The following is a 10,599-nucleotide window of genomic DNA, read 5'->3' on the forward strand; positions in this document are numbered from 1 at the left end:
CGAGTCCTGTATCTCTGATGATATAATACTGTGTTGGAGGTGTTACCTGAGACGAGTCCTGTATCTCTGATGATATAATACTGTGTTGTAATGTTGGAGGTGTTACCTGAGACTAGTCCTGTATCTCTGATGATATAATACTGTGTTGTAATGTTGGAGGTGTTACCTGAGACGAGTCCTGTATCTCTGATGATATAATACTGTGTTGTAATGTTGGAGGTGTTACCTGAGACGAGTCCTGTATCTCTGATGATATAATACTGTGTTGTAATGTTGGAGGTGTTACCTGAGACGAGTCCTGTATCTCTGATGATATAATACTGTGTTGGAGGTGTTACCTGAGACGAGTCCTGTATCTCTGATGATATAATACTGTGTTGTAATGTTGGAGGTGTTACCTGAGACGAGTCCTGTATCTCTGATGATATAATACTGTGTTGGAGGTGTTACCTGAGACGAGTCCTGTATCTCTGATGATATAATACTGTGTTGTAATGTTGGAGGTGTTACCTGAGACGAGTCCTGTATCTCTGATGATATAATACTGTGTTGTAATGTTGGAGGTGTTACCTGAGACTAGTCCTGTATCTCTGATGATATAATACTGTGTTGTAATGTTGGAGGTGTTACCTGAGACTAGTCCTGTATCTCTGATGATATAATACTGTGTTGTAGTGTTGGAGGTGTTACCTGAGACTAGTCCTGTATCTCTGATGATATAATACTGTGTTGTAGTGTTGGAGGTGTTACCTGAGACTAGTCCTGTATCTCTGATGATATAATACTGTGTTGGAGGTGTTACCTGAGACGAGTCCTGTATCTCTGATGATATAATACTGTGTTGTAGTGTTGGAGGTGTTACCTGAGACTAGTCCTGTATCTCTGATGATATAATACTGTGTTGTAGTGTTGGAGGTGTTACCTGAGACTAGTCCTGTATCTCTGATGATATAATACTGTGTTGGAGGTGTTACCTGAGACTAGTCCTGTATCTCTGATGATATAATACTGTGTTGGAGGTGTTACCTGAGACTAGTCCTGTATCTCTGATGATATAATACTGTGTTGTAATGTTGGAGGTGTTACCTGAGACTAGTCCTGTATCTCTGATGATATAATACTGTGTTGGAGGTGTTACCTGAGACTAGTCCTGTATCTCTGATGATATAATACTGTGTTGGAGGTGTTACCTGAGACGAGTCTTGTATCTCTGATGATATAATACTGTGTTGTAATGTTGGAGGTGTTACCTGAGACTAGTCCTGTATCTCTGATGATATAATACTGTGTTGTAGTGTTGGAGGTGTCCCCTGAGACTAGTCCTGTATCTCTGATGATATAATACTGTGTTGTAGTGTTGGAGGTGTTACCTGAGACTAGTCCTGTATCTCTGATGATATAATACTGTGTTGTAGTGTTGGAGGTGTTACCTGAGACGAGTCCTGTATCTCTGATGATATAATACTGTGTTGTAGTGTTGGAGGTGTTACCTGAGACTAGTCCTGTATCTCTGATGATATAATACTGTGTTGTAGTGTTGGAGGTGTTACCTGAGACTAGTCCTGTATCTCTGATGATATAATACTGTGTTGTAGTGTTGGAGGTGTTACCTGAGACGAGTCCTGTATCTCTGATGATATAATACTGTGTTGGAGGTGTTACCTGAGACTAGTCCTGTATCTCTGATGATATAATACTGTGTTGTAATGTTGGAGGTGTTACCTGAGACTAGTCCTGTATCTCTGATGATATAATACTGTGTTGGAGGTGTTACCTGAGACTAGTCCTGTATCTCTGATGATATAATACTGTGTTGGAGGTGTTACCTGAGACTAGTCCTGTATCTCTGATGATATAATACTGTGTTGGAGGTGTTACCTGAGACGAGTCCTGTATCTCTGATGATATAATACTGTGTTGTAATGTTGGAGGTGTTACCTGAGACTAGTCCTTTATCTCTGATGATATAATACTGTGTTGGAGGTGTTACCTGAGACTAGTCCTTTATCTCTGATGATATAATACTGTGTTGGAGGTGTTACCTGAGACTAGTCCTGTATCTCTGATGATATAATACTGTGTTGGAGGTGTTACCTGAGACGAGTCCTGTATCTCTGATGATATAATACTGTGTTGTAATGTTGGAGGTGTTACCTGAGACTAGTCCTGTATCTCTGATGATATAATACTGTGTTGGAGGTGTTACCTGAGACGAGTCCTGTATCTCTGATGATATAATACTGTGTTGGAGGTGTTACCTGAGACGAGTCTTGTATCTCTGATGATATAATACTGTGTTGTAATGTTGGAGGTGTTACCTGAGACTAGTCCTGTATCTCTGATGATATAATACTGTGTTGTAGTGTTGGAGGTGTCCCCTTCCTGTGCTGAGTATAAATAGTGTCCCCTTCCTGTGATGAGTATAAATAAATAAATAAGTATTTTTACTTAAGTACTTTACACCACTGAGAGCTTGTCAATGGAATATAACCAAATTAAACAGTCCCCCCCTCGTATAAACACGTATATATAGCGTTTTGGAATGAAAATTCTACAGATGTATTTTATGTTTTAACATCAGCTATGCAAAAACCCAACTGTTACTTGACATACCTTCTGTAACAGCCACCAACACCATGCTGATCGGTGAGAAAAAAATCCCAAAGCAAAAACGGAGCGTTGGCATGGCAACAGACTGGAAAACCTGTTCTGTTGGTATTGTTCTACCATCAGTTAACATTCTACCATTGGCATGGCAACATACTGGAAAACCTGTTCTGTTGGTATTGTTCTACCATCAGTTAACATTCTACCATTGGCATGGCAACATATTGGAACACCTGTTCTGTTGGTATTGTTCTACCATCAGTTAACATTCTACCATTGGCATGGCAACATATTGGAAAACCTGTTCTGTTGGTATTGTTCTACCATCAGTTAACATTCTACCATTGGCATGGCAACATATTGGAAAACCTGTTCTGTTGGTATTGTTCTACCATGAGTTATTAACATTCTACCATTGGCATGGCAACATACTGGAAAACCTGTTCTGTTGGCATGACAATAACATCACTAGCCTGCTATTACAGTTGTCACTCAGTAATAAAATTAGGTGTTTTACATATTTGGGATGACTATTTTTGGGGGGCGAAAGAGCCCATAATTCGCCGTCACGTGCTGAGTGGGTGTGTTCTTTGAGTGTCACTGAGTAGGTTGATTTCATTGGTGCAAAATCCATAGGTTAGTAGGCCATGCAGTGCATATAAATATGCCCCCAATACAATTATTTAGTCTAACAGAGCCACAGTGCGATTTCAACAGATTTTTTTGGGGTGTCAAATTAACAAATGATTGTCTTTTGTTTTATATATATATGTATAATATATTAATCAACATTCCGACCTTGTTTAGTATTATATAGTCCAAATATGGCATGATTCCACTATTTGTATCCGTTTGAATCCCTTTCAATGGGGGGGGACTTTTATTTTGAAGGCAAACCGCAAATTCCACGACTGTGACTCATCCTTATTGTGGCTAGCTTCACAGGTACGTCATGGCGCGGTCGGGTAGCTAAGCGCCTGCGCAGAAACAGGTCATCGGGTCTAGCCGTCGTCTCGGGCGGTTATGCGCATGAGCAGGCCGTCAAAAATCAAAAGTTTATTTTTATTTTTGTTGACGAAAATGAAAACGTTGTCAAGTTTGTCACTTTGACGAGGTTGGCTTAATAACATGTTCAAATACATAAGAAAATTGTCTCGAATCAAGGATTTGCCTTTAGATTTCGGGGAAAATGAACAACTATGGAAGAACGTTTGTCTTGTCTCACAGAGCTCCACTGTGGAGGTGTTGTTATTACCGCTAAACACCTAGTGGTCAAACAGGGAAATGGCTCCAATCGTTTATCCACCATTCATTTCACCCCATTGGGGATTTCAGAAACACTTCAAAGGACTGTGATTCTTGTAGGCTTTACCCTGATGTGAAGTTTTCACGCTTTCCCTGTGGCTCAGTTGGTAGAGTGTGGTGTGTGCAATGCCAGGGTTGTGGGTTCGATTCCCACGGGGGGCCAGTACAAAAAAAAATGCATGAAATGAAACATATGCATTCACTACAGTAAGTCGCTCTGGATAAAATGTAAGTTTTGACAACTGTAAATCTCTCTCTGACTTTGATCAATATATTTCATCTCTATTTACTATGGGGGAGAAAAAAAATGTATAGTGTAAAAATGATTGGAACCATTTACGTTTGAACCGTTAGGTTTTATGGGTAATATGACTCATACATACTGTGGTACTCTATAGACTTCACTAACACCAAAACCCGTCCTGCTTGTTCTGTTTCTCTTGTCTGTTTGCAAACTTTCCTAGAAGTCTACGCCTCTGACAAACTCTGTGCTAATAATATAACCATGGATAATATTGTGTTTGCTTAGTTGGTTTGTTCCTTGTCTAAGTAGAGTTTGTGTGGGTTTGATTTTTCCTTGTGTACACTAAGTGTGTTTAAGGTGTTGCTTTTGTTTACTTTTCGTCCTTGACACGCCCCCCCCCCCCCCCCCCACACCACCGCATAACAACTTGGTGTTGGGCGAGGGATGGGCAACTTTGAAGGGGGTGGGGGCCATATAAAAAATAATTGAATTCATCATGAGGGGCTGCAGGTCAGTGTACCCACATCACCCACACATGCAGTCAGAGCAGGCCCGAGCCTTTTGGGGCCCTAAGTGACATTTTATTGGGGTCCCACCACTTTGTGAGCAAAACCTTTTAGCATACCCATCCCTTGACAGCGGAGAGAGAAAATCACATTTCATAGCTAATTTCCTGCAATTCGACTAATTTTGCCATAGGGTAGAGAGAAACATTTGCAGTTCTGAATAATATATCTGAGTGCTAGTGAACAACAACATAAAATGGGGGAAACTGGTCGGTAATTTCACCGTGATAAGTTTAGACAGCTGGCCATTAGACTCATTTACAAATCTAAAACAATATTAGCTGACAGTGGCTAATTGAGTGACTGTCAGTGACCACGTTTCCATCCAGTTTATGTGAGTACAGTAACAGAAAGTGCCGGTACATTTGAATAAATGGCGACAGAATTTGTTCCGTTTTGACACGGTGGGGATCTTGTTGCGTCGGTAAAACAAATTATGTTGAAAATGGCGTTAGGAACACCTTTATCCGCAAATATTGATATAATATCCATCGTATGGAAGTAAATTTGGAGTCGCGCGATGATCTGCTGTGTGGTCCTCCCACTACGACTCGGGAAACCATGCAGTTTATTAGACTACAGATTAAATAAATGATGATAAACTTCACAGGCTGGTGAAAGAACACAATTATGATCTCGATGCTCCTTTTCCAATAAATATAGAGGGTTTTATTCTGGTGACGTGACGATCGACGCTTGATTGACGTTTGACAAATACAAATATTCTTGCTGTTATCCATAATGTCATGTAGACTAGTCTACCTACCCCAACACTGTATCTGTTCACTAGAGCGCATGTGGCAGGACCAGTGGGCACAATCGCTAATTAAAACGCCGTAGGTTTTAGTTTTGTCACAATCGGTAAAGTTGAAAATGGATGAAAAACACATTGAACTTTTAATAAAAATTTTTTTTTAAATTCTGTACTTGAAAATTTACGCGAAAAAATTACATTGTGTGTGTGCACTATGTTATCAAACACTGATTTTTTTAAAAATCGCATCAAGTTAGTTTGATGGAAACAAAAACCACTGCTGAGAAAATGTTCATATTTTAGAACATTTTGCATGAAAATGTCACCAACGGGATGGAAACCAAGCTACTAATCGACATACAGGAAGAACTGCTGCTGCACAGCGACATTTCAAACGGGCACTGTCTGTATTCTACTACTTTAACTCTTCAACATCGAGACACCGATTTAGTTCCACCAGAAGAGAAAAAACATGCACACGTTTAAAAACTATATGCTGCTCAGTTTTTTTGTTTTTTTTTATCTAGAAAATGTATTTCACAACTTCATTTAGTTTTGTTCCTGTTACACATTTATTGGGGGATCCACCCCTGGAAACGTCATTTATTTGGGGATCCACCCCTGGAAACGTCATTTATTTGTGGGATCCACCCCTGGAAACGTCATTTATTTGGGGATCCACCCCTGGAAACGTCATTTATTTGGGGGATCCACCCCTGGAAACGTCATTTATTTGGGGATCCACCCCTGGAAACGTCATTTATTGGGGGATCCACCCCTGGAAACGTCATTTATTTGGGGGATCCACCCCTGGAAACGTCATTTATTTGGGGGATCCACCCCTGGAAACGTCATTTATTGGGGGATCCAACCCTGGAAACGTCATTTATTTGGGGATCCACCCCTGGAAACGTCATTTATTGGGGGATCCACCCCTGGAAACGTCATTTATTTGGGCGATCCACCCCTGGAAACGTCATTTATTTGGGGATCCACCCCTGGAAACGACATTTATTGGGGGATCCACCCCTGGAAACGTCATTTATTTGGGCGATCCACCCCTGGAAACGTCATTTATTTGGGGATCCACCCCTGGAAACGACATTTATTGGGGGATCCACCCCTGGAAACGACATTTATTGGGGGATCCACCCCTGGAAACGACATTTATTGGGGGATCCACCCCTGGAAACGTCATTTATTGGGGGATCCACCCCTGGAAACGACATTTATTGGGGGATCCACCCCTGGAAACATAATTTATTGGGGGATCCACCCCTCGAAACGTCATTTATTGGGGATCCACCCCTGGAAACAACATTTATTTGGGGATCCACCCCTGGAAACGTCATTTACTGGGGGATCCACCCCTGGAAACGACATTTATTGGGGGATCCACCCCTGGAAACGTCATTTATTTGGGGATCCACCCCTGGAAACGTCATTTATTTGGGATCCACCCCTGGAAACGTCATTTATTGGGGGGATCCACCCCTGGAAAAGTCATTTATTGGGGGGATCCACCCCTGGAAACGTCATTTATTGGGGGATCCACCCCTGGAAACATCATTTATTTGGGGATCCACCCCTGGAAACGTAATTTATTGGGGGGATCCACCCCTGGAAAAGTCATTTATTGGGGGATCCACCCCTGGAAACGTCATTTATTGGGGGGATCCACTCCTGGAAACGTCATGTATTGGGGGATCCACCCCTGGAAACGTCATTTATTGGGGGATCCACCCCTGGAAACGTCATTTATTTGGGGGATCCACCCCTGGAAACGTCATTTATTTGGGGGATCCACCCCTGGAAACGTCATTTATTTGGGGGATCCACCCCTGGAAACGTCATTTATTGGGGGATCCAACCCTGGAAACGTCATTTATTTGGGGATCCACCCCTGGAAACGTCATTTATTGGGGGATCCACCCCTGGAAACGTCATTTATTTGGGCGATCCACCCCTGGAAACGTCATTTATTTGGGGATCCACCCCTGGAAACGACATTTATTGGGGGATCCACCCCTGGAAACGTCATTTATTTGGGCGATCCACCCCTGGAAACGTCATTTATTTGGGGATCCACCCCTGGAAACAACATTTATTGGGGGATCCACCCCTGGAAACGACATTTATTGGGGGATCCACCCCTGGAAACGTCATTTATTGGGGGATCCACCCCTGGAAACGACATTTATTGGGGGATCCACCCCTGGAAACATCATTTATTGGGGGATCCACCCCTCGAAACGTCATTTATTGGGGATCCACCCCTGGAAACAACATTTATTTGGGGATCCACCCCTGGAAACGTCATTTACTGGGGGATCCACCCCTGGAAACAACATTTATTGGGGGATCCACCCCTGGAAACGTCATTTATTTGGGGATCCACCCCTGGAAACGTCATTTATTTGGGATCCACCCCTGGAAACGTCATTTATTGGGGGGATCCACCCCTGGAAAAGTCATTTATTGGGGGGATCCACCCCTGGAAACGTCATTTATTGGGGGATCCACCCCTGGAAACATCATTTATTTGGGGATCCACCCCTGGAAACGTCCTTTATTGGGGGGATCCACCCCTGGAAACGTCATTTATTGGGGGATCCACCCCTGGAAACGTCATTTATTGGGGGGATCCACTCCTGGAAACGTCATGTATTGGGGGATCCACCCCTGGAAACGTCATTTATTGGGGGATCCACCCCTGGAAACGTCATTTATTGGGGGATCCACCCCTGGAAACGTCATTTATTGGGGATCCACCCCTGGAAACCTCATTTATTTGGGGATCCACCCCAGGAAACGTCATTTATTGGGGATCCACCCCAGGAAACGTCATTTATTTGGGGATCCACCCCTGGACACGTCATTTATTGGGGGATCCACCCCTGGAAACGTCATTTATTGGGGGATCCACCCCTGGAAACGTCATGTATTGGGGGATCCACCCCTGGAAACGTCATTTATTTGGGGATCCACCCCTGGAAACGTCATTTATTGGGGGATCCACCCCTGGAAACGTCATGTATTTGGGGATCCACCCCTGGAAACGTCATTTATTTGGGGGATCCACCCCTGGAAACGTCATTTATTTGTGGATCCACCCCTGGAAACGTCATTTATTGGGGGGATCCACCCCTGGAAACTTCATTTATTGGGGGATCCACCCCTGGAAACGTCATGTATTTGGGGATCCACCCCTGGAAACGTCATTTATTTGGGGGATCCACCCCTGGAAACGTCATTTATTTGTGGATTCACCCCTGGAAACGTCATGTATTTGGGGATCCACCCCTGGAAACGTCATTTATTTGGGGGATCCACCCCTGGAAACGTCATTTATTTGGGGATCCACTCCTGGAACGTCATTTATTTGGGGATCCACCCCTGGAAACGTCATTTATTTGTGGATCCACCCCTGGAAACGTCATGTATTTGGGAATCCACCCCTGGAAACGTCATTTATTTGGGGGATCCACCCCTGGAAACGTCATTTATTGGGGGATCCACCCCTGGAAACGTCATTTATTTGGGGGATCCACTCCTGGAAACGTCATTTATTGGGGATCCACCCCTGGAAACGTCATTTATTGGGGGACGGTGAGAGAGAGAGACAGACAGCGAGAGAGAGAGAGAGACAGCGAGAGAGAGAGACAGCGAGAGAGAGAGACACAGCGAGAGAGAGACAGGGAGAGAGAGAGACACCGGGAGAGAGAGACACAGCGAGAGAGAGAGAGACACAGCGAGAGAGAGAGAGAGAGAGAGAGAGACACAGCGAAAGAGAGAGAGAGACACAGCGAGAGAGAGAAACACACAGCGAGAGAGAGAGAGAGAGAGAGAGACACAGCAAGAGAGAGAGAGAGAGACACAGCGAGAGAGAGAGAGAGAGAGAGACACAGCGAGAGAGAGAGAGAGAGACACAGCGAGAGAGAGAGAGAGAGAGAGAGAGACACAGCGAGAGAGAGACACAGGGAGAGAGACACCGGGAGAGAGAGACACCGGGAGAGAGAGACACCGGGAGAGAGAGAGAGACACCGGGAGAGAGAGAGAGACACCGGGAGAGAGAGAGAGACACCGGGAGAGAGAGAGAGACACAGCGAGAGAGAGAGAGAGAGACAGCGAGAGAGAGACACAGCGAGAGAGAGAGAGAGAGAGAGAGACACAGCGAGAGAGAGAGAGAGAGAGAGAGAGAGAGAGAGAGACACAGCGAGAGAGAGAGAGAGAGAGACACAGCGAAAGAGAGAGAGAGAGACAGCGGAAGAGAGAGAGAGAGACACAGCGGAAGAGAGAGAGAGACAGCGAAAGAGAAAGAGACACAGCGAGAGAGAGAGAGAGACACCGGGAGAGAGAGAGAGACACAGGGAGAGAGAGAGACACAGCGAGAGAGAGAGAGACACCGGGAGAGAGAGAGGGATACAGAGAGAGAGAGAGAGAGACACAGCGAGAGAGAGAGAGAGACACAGCGAGAGAGAGAGAGAGACACAGCGAGAGAGAGAGAGAGAGACACAGCGAGAGAGAGAGAGAGAGAGACACAGCGAGAGAGAGAGAGAGAGAGAGAGAGACACAGCGAGAGAGAGAGAGAGAGACACAGCGAGAGAGAAAGAGAGAGAGACACAGCGAGAGAGAAAGAGAGAGAGACACAGCGAGAGAGAGACACCGGGAGAGAGAGACACCGGGAGAGAGAGAGAGACACCGGGAGAGAGAGAGAGACACCGGGAGAGAGAGAGAGACACCGGGAGAGAGAGAGAGACACCGGGAGAGAGAGAGAGACACAGCGAGAGAGAGAGAGAAAGAGAGAGAGAGAGAGCCTCAGGACCAGAACATCCAATCAATCAGAATAAACCAAATTACAACACAGTCAAAACAAAACTACATTGCTTATTGGGAAACACAAGCACAAACACAAAGCAAAATGCAGTGCTATCTGGCCCTAAATCGACAGTACACTATGGCTAAATATTTGACCATGGTTACTGATCAAAACCTTAGAAAAAACCTTGACAAAGTACAGGCTCAGTGAGCACAGCCTTGCCATTGAGAAGGGTAGACACAGGAAAACCTGGCTCCCTGTAGAGGAAAGGCTGTGCAACCACTGCACAACAGCAGAACCTGAG

The sequence above is a fragment of the Salmo trutta genome, unplaced genomic scaffold (genome assembly GCF_901001165.1).
Source record: "Salmo trutta unplaced genomic scaffold, fSalTru1.1, whole genome shotgun sequence".
Classification (NCBI taxonomy): domain Eukaryota; kingdom Metazoa; phylum Chordata; class Actinopteri; order Salmoniformes; family Salmonidae; genus Salmo; species Salmo trutta.